Source organism: Ranitomeya imitator, chromosome 1, assembly GCF_032444005.1.
Source record: "Ranitomeya imitator isolate aRanImi1 chromosome 1, aRanImi1.pri, whole genome shotgun sequence".
NCBI classification, from domain to species: domain Eukaryota; kingdom Metazoa; phylum Chordata; class Amphibia; order Anura; family Dendrobatidae; genus Ranitomeya; species Ranitomeya imitator.
Window position 1 is genome coordinate 1,115,687,312 of NC_091282.1, and position 13,408 is coordinate 1,115,700,719.

At 44.0% G+C, this 13,408-nt stretch overlaps 1 protein-coding gene across 4 annotated transcripts in view; it reads right to left on the reverse strand.

Moving 5' to 3' along the window:
* Positions 1 to 13,408, reverse strand: part of SLC7A2 (solute carrier family 7 member 2) — a 155,736-nt gene that overhangs the window by 102,563 nt on the left and 39,765 nt on the right. For 2 of the 4 annotated variants that reach the window (XM_069744402.1, XM_069744399.1), the window contains exon 1: positions 255 to 417. The exons of the other annotated variants lie outside the window; for them this stretch is intronic. The gene's annotated coding sequence lies outside the window, so the exon portion shown is untranslated. Of the gene's footprint in view, positions 1 to 254; positions 418 to 13,408 lie in introns of those variants that run through there. 4 annotated transcript variants of the gene reach the window in all.

A 13,408-nucleotide genomic window follows, 5' to 3' on the forward strand; every position in this document is an offset into this window, starting at 1 on the left:
TGAAATAAATTAAAATATTTCCTCCATTGCTCTCAATGCCAGTCATCAGCTGCCACAGCCTCTTCATTAGGGTAAAACATTGCAAAATGAATAAATTGTTAACAAATGTTTAATTTTTTTCATTACAATAATTGTAAAAAAAGTATTGATGAAATTGCCGCCAAGAAACTAAAATGTCATATTCAATTATTCAACAGAAAATGTCTATTGGTATTGTGTATGTGTGAGGCTAGTAGACATCAGATAATACTCACCAATAAAGGCTATGATGATGATGATGATGATGATGTGCGCAGTTCAGCTTTGTGCTGTGATTAGGGATGAGGGCGCAGTCTGGTGTCCTGGGGTTGTGGTGAGATCCTCCGCTCCGCACACAATGAGCCATGTGGAGCAGGATCACTCGCTCTCACACATAATGACTGGAGAAAAAAGAGTCGGAGCCCTAGCGCACTCCAATGGGAGCTTCCCAGGGATTTGCTGACCAATACTACGCTGCCCTGAGAGTTATTCAAAATATTCTAGTTACGTATCATCGAGCAAATCATTTTCTCCAATTAGAATCTGACTTATTACCCTGAAAATGAAAAAATATCACCGTTCTGCTATCCAGAGAGCTATTTCTGCTGATCAATATTAGGCCACTTTAAAAACAAACAAGCTTCTGACCAATTTTCATCAGACTTTAGTTAGCATGTCTTTTTTAGTGATTTTCTCATTTCCTCATTTAAAAAAATGAAAAAAAAAAAAAGTTAATTCTATTTCTTGCAATGTTAAAAACAGACAGCACACAGATTGCACATGAATGGGATCAGTGATTTTCACTGACCAACAAAAGTGTATGTTCTCTCATTCTAGAGAAGTGGGTTGATTATGGAAATCAAACTCTGATCACACTCTGATCAGTTTAATCACAGTGTGATCATAGTGTGCTACTATTCTCTCCGATGAGGAGAAGAGAAGAAAAAAAATTATCGATCTTCTCGAATCTGTCAATCTGTGGAAATCGAACTGCACTCGGATGTCCATGAACTCCATGAACTCCTTGACTTGTATGGCCGAGTGCGATCAGAATATCATACCAAACTCGAATATCCTTTGTTTTTTTTCCATGGATCGACACAGTCCAAGGAAAAGATCGGACATGTGCACAATCCCATAGCATAACATTGGTCCAAGTGCGATCTGATGTTTTGTCGGACTGATAATACGATTAAATGCTAGAAGCCCTAATAGCAACAGATCAGTATAGTCTCTGGAAAAAAGATTTGGTTACTATTCAAAGTGAAGTTAGGAAATGTTTTATTGCTGCATGGCGAAACCATCTCATTAACCATTATCTTACGTAATTTACTACTATTACTGGAATTGTTTCCTTAATTGATGTCTACTCTTAAACACCATTTTGTTTTATTTAAAAGGGGCCAGAAAGAGAAGAAGAGAACTGTCTGAGGACTTGAGAACCAAAATTGTTGAACACTATCTACAATCTGAAGGTTACAGGTACATCTTCAGAGATCTTGATGTTCCTTTGTCCATGGTGCGCAACATAAACAAGAAGTTTACAATCCATTGCACTGTAGCTCATCTCCCTAGACGTGGACGGCAGGGAACAATTGATGAAAGGTTGCAATGCAGGATAGTGATGATGGTGGATAAGCAGCCCAAATCAAGTTCCAAAGAAGTCCAAGCTGTCCTGCAGGCTCAGTGTGCATCAGTGTCAGCGCAAACTATCCATCAACATTTGAATGAAATAAAATGCTATAGCTAAAGACCCAGGAGGACCTCACTGCTGACACAGAGACATAAAAAAAGCTAGATTGGTGTGTATCAAAATGTACTTCAGTAAGCCAAAATCCTTCTGGGAAGGCATATTGTGGACAGATGAGACCAAGATAGAGCTTTTTGGTAAAGCACATCATTCTACTGTTTACCGAAAATGGAATGAGGCCTACAAAGAAAAGAGCACAGTGCCTACAGTCAATACGGTGGAGGTTCAAAGATGTTTTGGGGTTGTTTTGCTGCCTCTTAAATTGGGTGCCTTGACTGTGTGTGAGGCATCATGAAATCTGAAGATTACCAAGGGATTTTGGGTCACAATGTAGTACACAGTGTAAGAAAGCTGGGTTTGCATCCGAGGTCACGGGTCTTCCAGCAGAACAATGACCCTAAACATACTTCAAGAAGCACCCAGAAATGGATGGAAACAAAGCACTGGAAGTGGCCAACAATGAGTCTAAATCCCATTGAACACCTGTGGAGAAATCTTAAAATTGCTGTTGGGAGAAGGCACCTTCACATATGAGAGACCTGGAGGAATTTGCAAAAGAAGAGTGCTCCAAAATTCCAGGTGAGAGGTGTAAGAAGCCTGTGGATGGTTATAGGAAGCAATTGATTGCAGCTATTTATTCCAAATTGTGTGCAAACAAATATTAAGATGATGGTGCCAACAATTTTGTCTTGCCCCTTTTTGGGGGTTTTGTGTGAAATGATGTCCAATTTGCCTGTTTTTTCTCTGCTTTTTTTGGGTTGTTCGAATACACAAGAAGAAAATAAACGTGTGTATAAGAAAACGTGTAATTGCAATAATTTTCTGGGAGAAATACTTTGATTTCTGGATCATTTTCAAGGGTGCCAATACTTTTGGCCATGACTGTATAAACTGATGATAATCCTTCGAAGCATGCACCTGAATGCTTAAAGGAACTCTATCACCACATTTGACCTATTTTATGGACTGCTGAAAAAGTCCTCCCTGTGTGTCTGATATCAGACGCCTTGTTGTTGATAAATGATCTGTTATCACTTTGTGTAAATGACCTGCACACTAGTACATGTGTAGTGCAAGGTTTCTTTGGGCAGGAGAATGCTGGGAGCGGAAGTACCAGTGACTCACCGGTACCTGTGCAGTAGGAACGTGAAGCCTATGCCCATGGTAGGGTGAAACACTGAATAAGAACGTCAGGAGATGAAATGTGCAGGTGTGGGATTTCGGATGAGCACCCGACATCACAAGGACAGAGTGACGCTGTGGGAGGTGATACCTAGGACAATGAAGTGCGGAGGCAGAGGTATCTCCAGGCGCCCTTCCCCCAGAGCATGGATGAGGTCATTTATATAAAGTGATAACTGATGATTTCTCAGCAACAAGGCATCTGATATGAGGCATACAGGTAGGACTCTCCTCAGCTGTCTATAGCCTGTATGCCCATATTAATGGATTAGATAGGTCAGATGTGGTGACAGATCCCCTTTAATCCTATGTGGCCAAATTGCAGAACTTACTTGATAGCGCGCATAGTATAGTCATTTAGACAGATCAGGGACACAATCAGAGCTCTAACCCACCTGACGTGACATCTCTCTAGCCGATATCTCCGGTGACCTCATGAAGCTCAGACGGACGCGGCACTGGCTACATGTCTGATATCCATAGTAAGACAAAACACTACGTCTAGGAGAAACCGTGCACATCTCTATGACAGATATCTATTTATGATGAACATTTGCTGCTGGGTTACAGCTGATCATTGATGGTGACAGAAGCCGTACACATGTAATTAGTTTATTATCAGGGGGCCGTTCTAACAAAAAGGACAAAGTAGACCACTCACTTAAAGCACGTCCATAAATTTATATGGATCTAGTATTGTGCATATATATTTTTCAAATGTAGTCATTTGTGATTGGAAACTGTCACCAGTCTTGTTGACAGACACACCTCTAACAACTTCAGTTTTTCCTACATCACTTTATTGTAGAGTATCTAAACTAAAGATCATCAACCCAATGTCCTATTTCATTTATAGCCGGCAGTATTCCCGGCATAGCCAGCTTCCAGTAGCACCCCGGGAGAGGTGGTAACAAATATAAAGTTGCATTCATGATTTTTTGTAACCACTGCAGCCAATCACTGTCCTAAGTGATGATGCTTGCATTCCTGACACGTGAGGAGAGGCCAACGATTGGCTTCAGAGGTCACGTGAATGCTGTACATCATGTCATTATTGTGGATCAATAAGGACCACTGGTAACTGGCGAGAAATGGTTAATACCATTTTTACCATTTTACACCATTTTCTCCTTTTTCTTAAAATCCTAGACATCCCATTTAAAAAAAAAAATGTAATTTGAAAATTAAAAAGGAGGGTCCCAAGATAGAAAAACAATTTAAATTCTTACTAAAACTATACCAATTGGATAGTACAGACGAATAAATCAAACATAAAAGATTACAGATCAGCTACATTTTTTTTACATGATCAGTTGTCGAGGGCAATGCCACCCGCTGACGTAGATTCAGTGATAGTTGCAACATGGAATCTGGGCAAGAAATCACCGACTATAAACAACAAAATTTACGTAATATTGCACATGGTTGCATGTCTATCGCCTGCCAAAAATGGAGAAGAAAAACCATTATGCAATGAATGGCTGACATGTGGCACTTACAAAATAAATGCAATTTATGTAAATGATGAATATTATGCATTCTTGTATACATTGTAATTACCATCGTTATAAAGAGTTTTCATGTCTTTAGCTTTTCCTACTTGAACTCACTTGTCTACTATATAATTGTCTAAGGGTCACTTCCGTCTGTCCTTCTGTCTGTCCGTCTGTCACGGTTATTCATTCGCTGATTGGTCTCGTCAGCTGCCTGTCATGGCTGCCGCGACCAATCAGCGATGGGCACAGTCCGGAAGAAAATGGCCACTCCTTACTCCCCGCAGTCAGTGCCTGTCGCTCGCATACTCGCCTCCGGTCACCGCTAACACAGGGTTAATGCCGGCGGTAACGGACCGCGTTATGCCGTGGGTAACGCACTCCGTTACCGCCGCTATTAACCCTGTGTGTCCCCAACTTTTTACTATTGACGCTGCCTATGCGGCATCAATAGTAAAAAATGTAATGTTAAAAATAATAAAAAAATAAAAACCTGCTATACTCACCGTCCGTAGTCGCTCGCGCCGGCAGCCATCTTCTGTTGCAGATTCCGGTGGCAAAGATGGTATGGGAGAAGGACCTGCCATGACGTCACGGTCATGTGACCGCGACGTCATCACAGGCCCTGCGCGCCTGCACTAGAAAGACCTGCCATGACGTCACGGTCATGTGACCACGACGTCATCACAGGTCCTGCGCTCATACCAACCCTGGGACCGGAAGCTGCCGTGGACTACAAGGGGCTCTCGGAAAGGTGAGTATATGTTTATTTTTTATTTTTTAAACTGTGACAAACCTGGCTAGGCAATATACTACGTAGCTGGGCAATATACTACATGACTGGCCAATATACTATGTGGCTCTGTGCTGTATACTATGTCACTGGGCAATATACTACGTGACTGGCCAATATACTACATGGCTCTGTGCTTTATACTACGTCGCTGTGCAATATACTACATAACTGGGCAATATACAACTTGGCTCTGTGCTGTATACTACGTTACTGCGCAATATACTACGTCACTGGGCAATATACTACGTGGCTGTGCAATATACTACATCACTGGGCAATATACTACGTGGTTGGGAAATATACTACGTGGCTGGGCAATATACTACGTGGCTGGGCAATATACTATGTAGTTGGGCAATATACTACATGACTGGGCAATATACTGCGTGGCTGGGCAATATACTACATGGCTGGACAATATACTACGTGGCTGGGCAATATACTACGTGGGCTGTGCAATATACTACGTGGCTGGGCAATATACTACGTGGCTGGGCAATATACTGCGTGGCTGGGCAATATACTACGTGGACATGCATATTCTAGAATACCCGATGCGTTAGAATCGGGCCACCATCTAGTGTGAGGATATCCTTAGGGTACTTTCACATTTTGCTCTTGCCACCAATCAGTGGTGCCATCATGGCTTGTGTCCAAACCTCCTGCACTATGTCTGAGTGTCCAGTAGGAATGTACGCCCAAAAGTATGCCCAACAGAGCACACGTTGACTCTGTCGGCACCTATATAGTCAATTGCCCGATCGGCGCATAAGCTCGAATCCCGTTTTTCAAAGGGGGTTTGGACGAAAGACCGAGGAGTCCACTGAACATGGGCAAGAACGCAATGTGAAAGGAGCCTTAGTATCCACAAAGTAATGTGCGTGAGGGAAGGGGAAGTATATCATCAGCTGAGTCATGAGATGCAGATGATTACATTGATTCCTAGAATTTTGGTTCAGCTATAGAGAAAGGAAGTGGAAATAGATACTGGGCAATTCTCCCAGGAGAGTAAACAAATGAATGGAGAAACATACTATGTTCCCCTGACATTAGGGTCAAAATTGTATAAGCGTTTACATGGTCAATGTGGTTTCAGTTTCTCAACAATTTATATATAATATATAGGGAAATATGCTTCTTTCTCCACTTGTGAACAATTTATTATCTCTCCCATCTCCTGAAATAAACATTGGCTTTACAAAACTGCAAAAAAATTTTTTTTTCAAAACTAGATGGGGTGTCAGGGGGAGCAGAATGAAAGAGCAAGGCAGGCACAAAATGTTGCTGCTGCTTTGTAAATAGTGTGCTCACAGCTGCACTGCTCAGTACTTCTATGCATTATCCATTATGCTACTGTTGTTTATGAACATGTGGCACACAAAGACAGGAGAGTCTGAAAGTCTTATTTTTTACGTGTAGTGAATGGGAAACCTAATTGCAACTAGTCTGCAGCACTGTGCCCTGTGTGGTGTTTGCTCTAGAATTGATAGAGTTAAAAAAGTCACACTTTTCAGATAGGTGCGTCTGGAATTGGGCTAGTTGATCTCATTAGCATATTGATTTATCTCGGTCCTTGCTAGATGGCTCAGCTTAAAGGGAACCTGTCACCTGAATTTGGCGGGACCAGTTTTGGGTCATATGGGCGGAGTTTTCAGGTGTTTGATTCACCCTTTCCTTACCCGCTGGCTGCTTGCTGGCCGAAATATTGGATTGAAGTTCATTCTCTGTCCTCTGTAGTACACGCCTGCGCAATGCAAGATTACCTTGTGCAGTCGTGTACTACGGAGGACAGAGAATGAACTTCAATCCAATATTGCGGCCAGCATGCAGCCAGCGGGTAAGGAAAGGGTGAATCAAATACTTGAAAACTCCGCCCATATGACCCAAAACTGGTCCTGCCAAATTCAGGTGACAGGTTCCCTTTAAGGTACCGTCACATTAAGCGACGCTGCAGCGATACCGACAACGATTCGGATCGCTGCAGCGTCGCTGTTTGGTCGCTGGAGAGCTGTCACACAGACCGCTCTCCAGCGACCAACGATGCCGGTAACCAGGGTAAACATCGGGTAACTAAGCGCAGGGCCGCGCTTAGTAACCCGATGTTTACCCTGGTTACCATGCTAAAAGTAAAAAAAAACAAACACTAGATACTTACCTACCGCTGTCTGTCCTCCAGCGCTGCGCTCTGCTTCTCTGCTCTCCTCCTGTACTGTCTGTGAGCCGGAAAGCAGAGCGGTGACGTCACCGCTCTGCTTTCCGGCTCACAGCCAGTACAGGAGGAGAGCAGAGCACAGCGCTGGAGGACAGACGGCTGTAAGTAAGTATGTACTGTTTGTTTTTTTTTTACTTTTAGCATGGTATCCAGGGTAAACATCGGGTTACTAAGCGCGGCCCTGCGCTTAGTTACCCGATGTTTACCCTGGTTACCAGTGAAGACATCGCTGGATCGGTGTCACACACGCCGATCCAGCGATGTCAGCAGGAGTCCAGCGACGAAATAAAGTTCTGGACTTTCTTCAGCGACCAACGATCTCCCAGCAGGGGCCTGATCGTTGGTCGCTGTCACACATAACGATTTCATTAACGATATCGTTGCTATGTCACAAATAGCAACGATATCGTTAACAATATCGTTAGGGTACCGTCACACTATACGATTTACCTACGATCACGACCAGCGATATGACCTGGCCGTGATCGTAGGTAAATCGTAGTGTGGTCGCTGGGGAGCTGTCACACAGACAGCTCTCCAGCGACCAACGATGCCGAGGTCCCTGGGTAACCAGGGTAAACATCGGGTAACTAAGCGCAGGACCGCGCTTAGTTACCCGATGTTTACCCTGGTTACAAGCGTTAAACTAAAAAAAAACAAACAGCACATACTTACATTCTGGTGTCCGTCAGGTCCCTTGCCGTCTGGTTCCCGCACTCAGTGACTGCCGGCCGTAAAGTGAAAGTGAAAGCACAGCCGCTGTGCTCTGCTTTCACTTTACGGCCGGCAGTCACAGTGCGGGAAGCAGACGGCAAGGGACCTGACGGACACCAGAATGTAAGTATGTGCTGTTTGTTTGTTTTTTAGTTTAACGCTTGTAACCAGGGTACACATCGGGTAACTAAGCACGGTCCTGCGCTTAGTAACCCGATGTTTACCCTGGTTACAAGCGAACGCATCGCTGGATCGCATCGCTAGATCGCTAGATCAGTGTCACACACACCGATCTAGCGATGACAGCGGGAGATCCAGCGATGAAAGAAAGTTCTAAACGATCTGCTACGACGTACGATTCTCAGCAGGATCCCTGATCGCTGCTGCGTGTCAGACACAGCGATATCGTAACGATATCGCTGGAACGTCACGAATCGTACCGTCGTAGCGATCGAAATGTTATAGTGTGACGGTACCCTTATGTGTGAAGGTACCTTTAAGGTACCGTCACACTCAGCAACTTTACAACGAGAACGACAACGATCCGTGACGTTGCAGCGTCCTGGATAGCGATCTCGTTGTGTTTGACATGCAGCAGCGATCTGGATCCCGCTGTGCCATCGCTGGTCGAAGCTAGAAGTCCAGAACTTTATTTGGTCGTCAGGTCGGCGTGTATCGTCGTGTTTGACAGCAAAAGCAACGATGCCAGCAACGTTTTACATGGAGCTAACAACCAGCAAGAACGATAAGTGAGTCGCCGTTACGTCACTGGATCGCTCCTGCATCGTTCTGGAGGTAACTGTGTTTGACATCTCGACAGCGACCTAAACAGCGACGCTGCAGCGATCGGCTCGTTGTCTATATCGCTGCAGCGTCGCTGAGTGTGACGGTACCTTTAGAAGGAACACTTGTCTCCACCCTCCAGCTCAGAGACAACTGAAAGTTGGAGGTAGAAATTGTAGAGGGGAAAACCGGTGAAAAATGTAGTGACCAGAAAAGTAGATTTTTCTGAACAGTCACCTGAAATTACAGGTAGGCTAAGTCACAGTATTTGTTCTCAATATGTGTATAACATACTAGAAGATTTCAATATAACATCATATCTGGATGGTGTTTTTTGCTTTCTCATATATGCATACCATTGTCAAATATATTCTCCTACAAGGAGAATTAAAAATATTCCTTCAAAAGAAAGGATAAAAAGGCAAAGGTTACCTGAAAAGCCATGGCCAAAAGAAACCCTTATGGTGCCTATGACAAAAGACGGATAAAAAATAATAGCTCGTTTTAGAAGTAAGCAGCATGGCGGCAGCGGCCGGAAGAAATGTGTGTATACATACAATATGGTGCCATTAGGTAAACCTCAAAACAAACCATGAAGCACAGCTGATGGCCTGAAGCTTAGTTCTGAAGGGAGTTCACTGGGAGATTAGGAGGTGTATGAAGCTGGAGGGGAGCTGGCTACTGCCACTATTTGGATAAATCTTTACAATGGTTTGGCTCATGATCATGGAACTAATTTGTCTGGATGTCAGCTTTCTATCAGCTTCAGTGAGTCCATGTTAGTCTAGATGTGTGTAGTGTGGGAAAGGTAAGCCTGTCACTTGTGCGCAAACTCGCCGGTGGAAACAAACCATGTGACCAAGCGACCATCAAGTTTATTTAGTTTGTAGTTGAGACGTGAGATAAATGGTGTACAATTCACGAAAAGGTTAAGGGTAATAATATGATATAATATAAATCCAAGATGGCTTGGTGACCAGATTTCACCCTGCAGAATGCATACATTTTGGAATAGATCTGTTAGATCTGATGAGGCTGATGTACTTACTTAAAAATGTGAACATTTTCCTGTCGTCTTCATAACATGATCTTTATTCAAAAACAAGAATCATGCCGTTTTCACACAGACCACACTGGGGCTGCATTAGACTCGTAGGGGTCGATTCCTAAAGACGGGCGTAGAGCACGCTCGAGCTACGCCAGTCATGACAGAGTACACGGTTCCAGATTCATTAACAAGCACATGCCACTTAATGAATTCGGCACCTCTAGTAAGTGGTGTGTGCCTCCGTACACTGTGCCAAGAATGCATTTCTGGCATAGAAAATGCAGGCAGATTTAATGACTTCGACAGGGGGTATGGCAATGTTCCAATCTCGACCCACCTCCTCATCAGCTCCGTCCTTTCTAGCAAAGCTGATCAAAAATGCTATGAAAAAACAAAGAATCGCAATTTTTTTGCACATACCCAGGCTCGTGCTATGCCAGTCTGGTCATAGTATTATGACCCTTGTAAGTGGTTTGTGCCTCCATACGCCGTGCCAGAAATTCTACTCTAGTCAGGGACTGGAGTAGCATTTCTGTGGTTGAAAATGAAGGCAGATTTAATGAATTTAACACAGTGTGTAGTCCATCATGACCTGGCACGTCCACCACTCCGTCCTTTTTGGCAAAGCTAATCCAAAGTTGTGTGAAAGCACAAAAAGTCACAACATACTCCACACTGTGCACAAACTTTGCACGCTTTTCCAAACTTTTTCACCACTTTTGTAAAAAAAAAAAAAAAAGCTTTTCAGCGGGCTCATTATCATCAGAGGTAGGATTACAATGACAGGTAACATCTCTGTACACAACTGATTATCCAGAATCCACTGTCAGGGTTGCCAACTTGACTTTTTATTTTTTCTGCACAGCTTGTCAAAAAATCAAGGACAGACAATATTTTTTTACGGACACATGGGAACGCCGTAATAAATCTTTAAGATTATCAGTGACACATGTCTACAGAAACACAATTCTGATATGAAATTCACTGTAAACTGTAAAATGATTATAACTATAGTTAAAATAATCTGTATACGTTTCTTCAGCCTTAAAAAACAATCAAGGACACCTTAAACTTTTTTTTTACGGACAGGGCAAAAAAGTGCCCCATTCTTACGGACTCTCCTGGAATTTTTGGACGGTTGGCAGCCCTGGATCCACCAATGCTTATGATTTGAGATAGAAATGACTATTTGATTTTCCTAGACAAGAGAGAAGATTTGTCAGTGTCGATATCAGTCCATTGTGTTACTGAACTTACTTTTGATACAACTTTTTCCTCTACATGCCAGGGACCGCTCACGTGATATCCTACGAAAAACATTACGGGACTAGTCAGAGGTATAAAACAAACATGGAAGCCATGAGAGGGCAGTAGGAGCTTAAGAAGCTCCGGTCAGGAGGGATAACAGAATCACAGGGTGTCAGAGCAAGTGCCAAGAATATTAAGAAGAACAATGGCCTATATCTGCTATTTCCTTCACAACCTGAAAATCCCAGGATCACTGTTAAAACAAAATCCTGCAGCGGTCGCCTCTGCTGGGAGCTTGTTAATTGCATCTGCAGTCACAGAGAACAGCGACACATTGTCAGCATGAGTCTTGTGTCTTCTACATGGGGAAACCAAGCAAATATCCTTTTCCATAGGAAGAAAACGTCAAATATTTAGAAAATTCTTTCTATGACTGATATCTAAATGAGTCGATAAGATCTAGGTCAAAAGGATACTTAGATCTAAAAAAAAAAACTAAGTCATTTAAAGAGCACCGCAGGGGGCGTACAGATGGGCCATTCTACACTTACCTGTATTTATTTGTGCAGACATTTTTGTTTCAATAAGGATCCTGGTACAATAGAGGAGAGCTGAGAAAATCGGAACCTTTGCTCATGTTTATTCCCTCCGAGGCATAAATAGGAAGAGCTGTAACAGAATGCCCATATTGTTCTCAACTACTATAACTGTTTCCATGAAATGATGCGGAATAGAAACCGTTTGATACTTATCAACATAAAACACATAAATGTATCCGTAAATAATATGACTACTTAATGGAGCCAAGAATAAAACTGAATTATCTGCTACAAATGTCAGGTGCAGGACATACTGGGAAACTAGGAAAAGGAAGCTCCTGCAAAGATAATGCGGGAAAAAGTTTGATGGAAAAAGACCACCATCTCAAAAATATCTACGACCAGTAATAGAATATAACAAGGACAGTAATTTCACATATTAGGCTGATATGTACAGTACCATAAATGCATTTTTTTCTTGAGATCTATGGCATCAAGTCCATGCTTTTTTACATGTTTTGAGTCAAAATTAGTGTTGAGCATTCCGATACTGCAAATATCGGGTATCGGCCGATATTCACTGTATCGGAATTCCGATACCGAGTTCCGATACTTTTGCGATATCAGATACCGGAATCTGAAGTTCCTATATTGCAATGATGCACTATAATGGAGTGTGGGCAGAGTGTGGGCGGAGACTGCGTGTGTGTGGGCGGGGTCTGTGCGTGACCGTGGGGGGTCTGTGCGGGCCTGCCGGGGGTCTGTGCGGCCTGCCGGGGGTCTGTACGTGCCTGCCGGAGCTCTGTGCGGGCTGCCGGGGGTCTGTGTGGGCTGCCGGGGGTCTGTGCGTGCCTGCCAGGGGTCTGTGCGTGGCTGCCGGGGGTCTCTGCAGACCTGCCGGGGCTCTGTGCTGGCTGCCGGGGGTCTGTGCGTGCCTGCCAGGGGTCTGTGCGGGCCTGCCGGGGGTCTGTGTGGGTCTGCTGGGGCTCTGTGCGGGATACCGGGGCTCTGTGCAAGCTGCCGGGGCTCTGTGCGGGCCTGCCGGGGGTCTGTATGGGCCTGCCGGGGCTCTGTGCGGGCCTGCCAGGGCTCTGTGCGGGCTGCCAGGGGTCTGTGCGGGCCTGCCGGGGGTCTATGCGGGACTGCCGCGGCTCTGTGCAGGCTGCCGGGCGTCTGTGCGGGCTGCCGGGGGTCTGTGCGGGCCTGCCAGGGTCTGTATGGGCCTGCTGGGGCTCTGTGCGGGCTGCCGGGGGTATGTGCGTGTGTGCAGGCATCATCAGATGGGACTACAAGTCCCATCAGACGATGCCTGCTACAGTGACAGTGATTGACACATTAGCCAATGATGGGACAGTAGTAGTCCCAACATTCGGCTAATGTGTTGAATGTAAAAAGAAAAAATACTACATACATACTACATACATACTACATACATACATACTACATGCATACTACATACTACATACATACTACATACATACTACATACATACATACTACATACATACTACATACTACATACATACTGCATACATACTACATACTACATACATACTATATACCATACTTCAGCGCCTGCAAAAAACGTAAAATAATATACCGTATACTACCTGTCCGCCGTAGTCC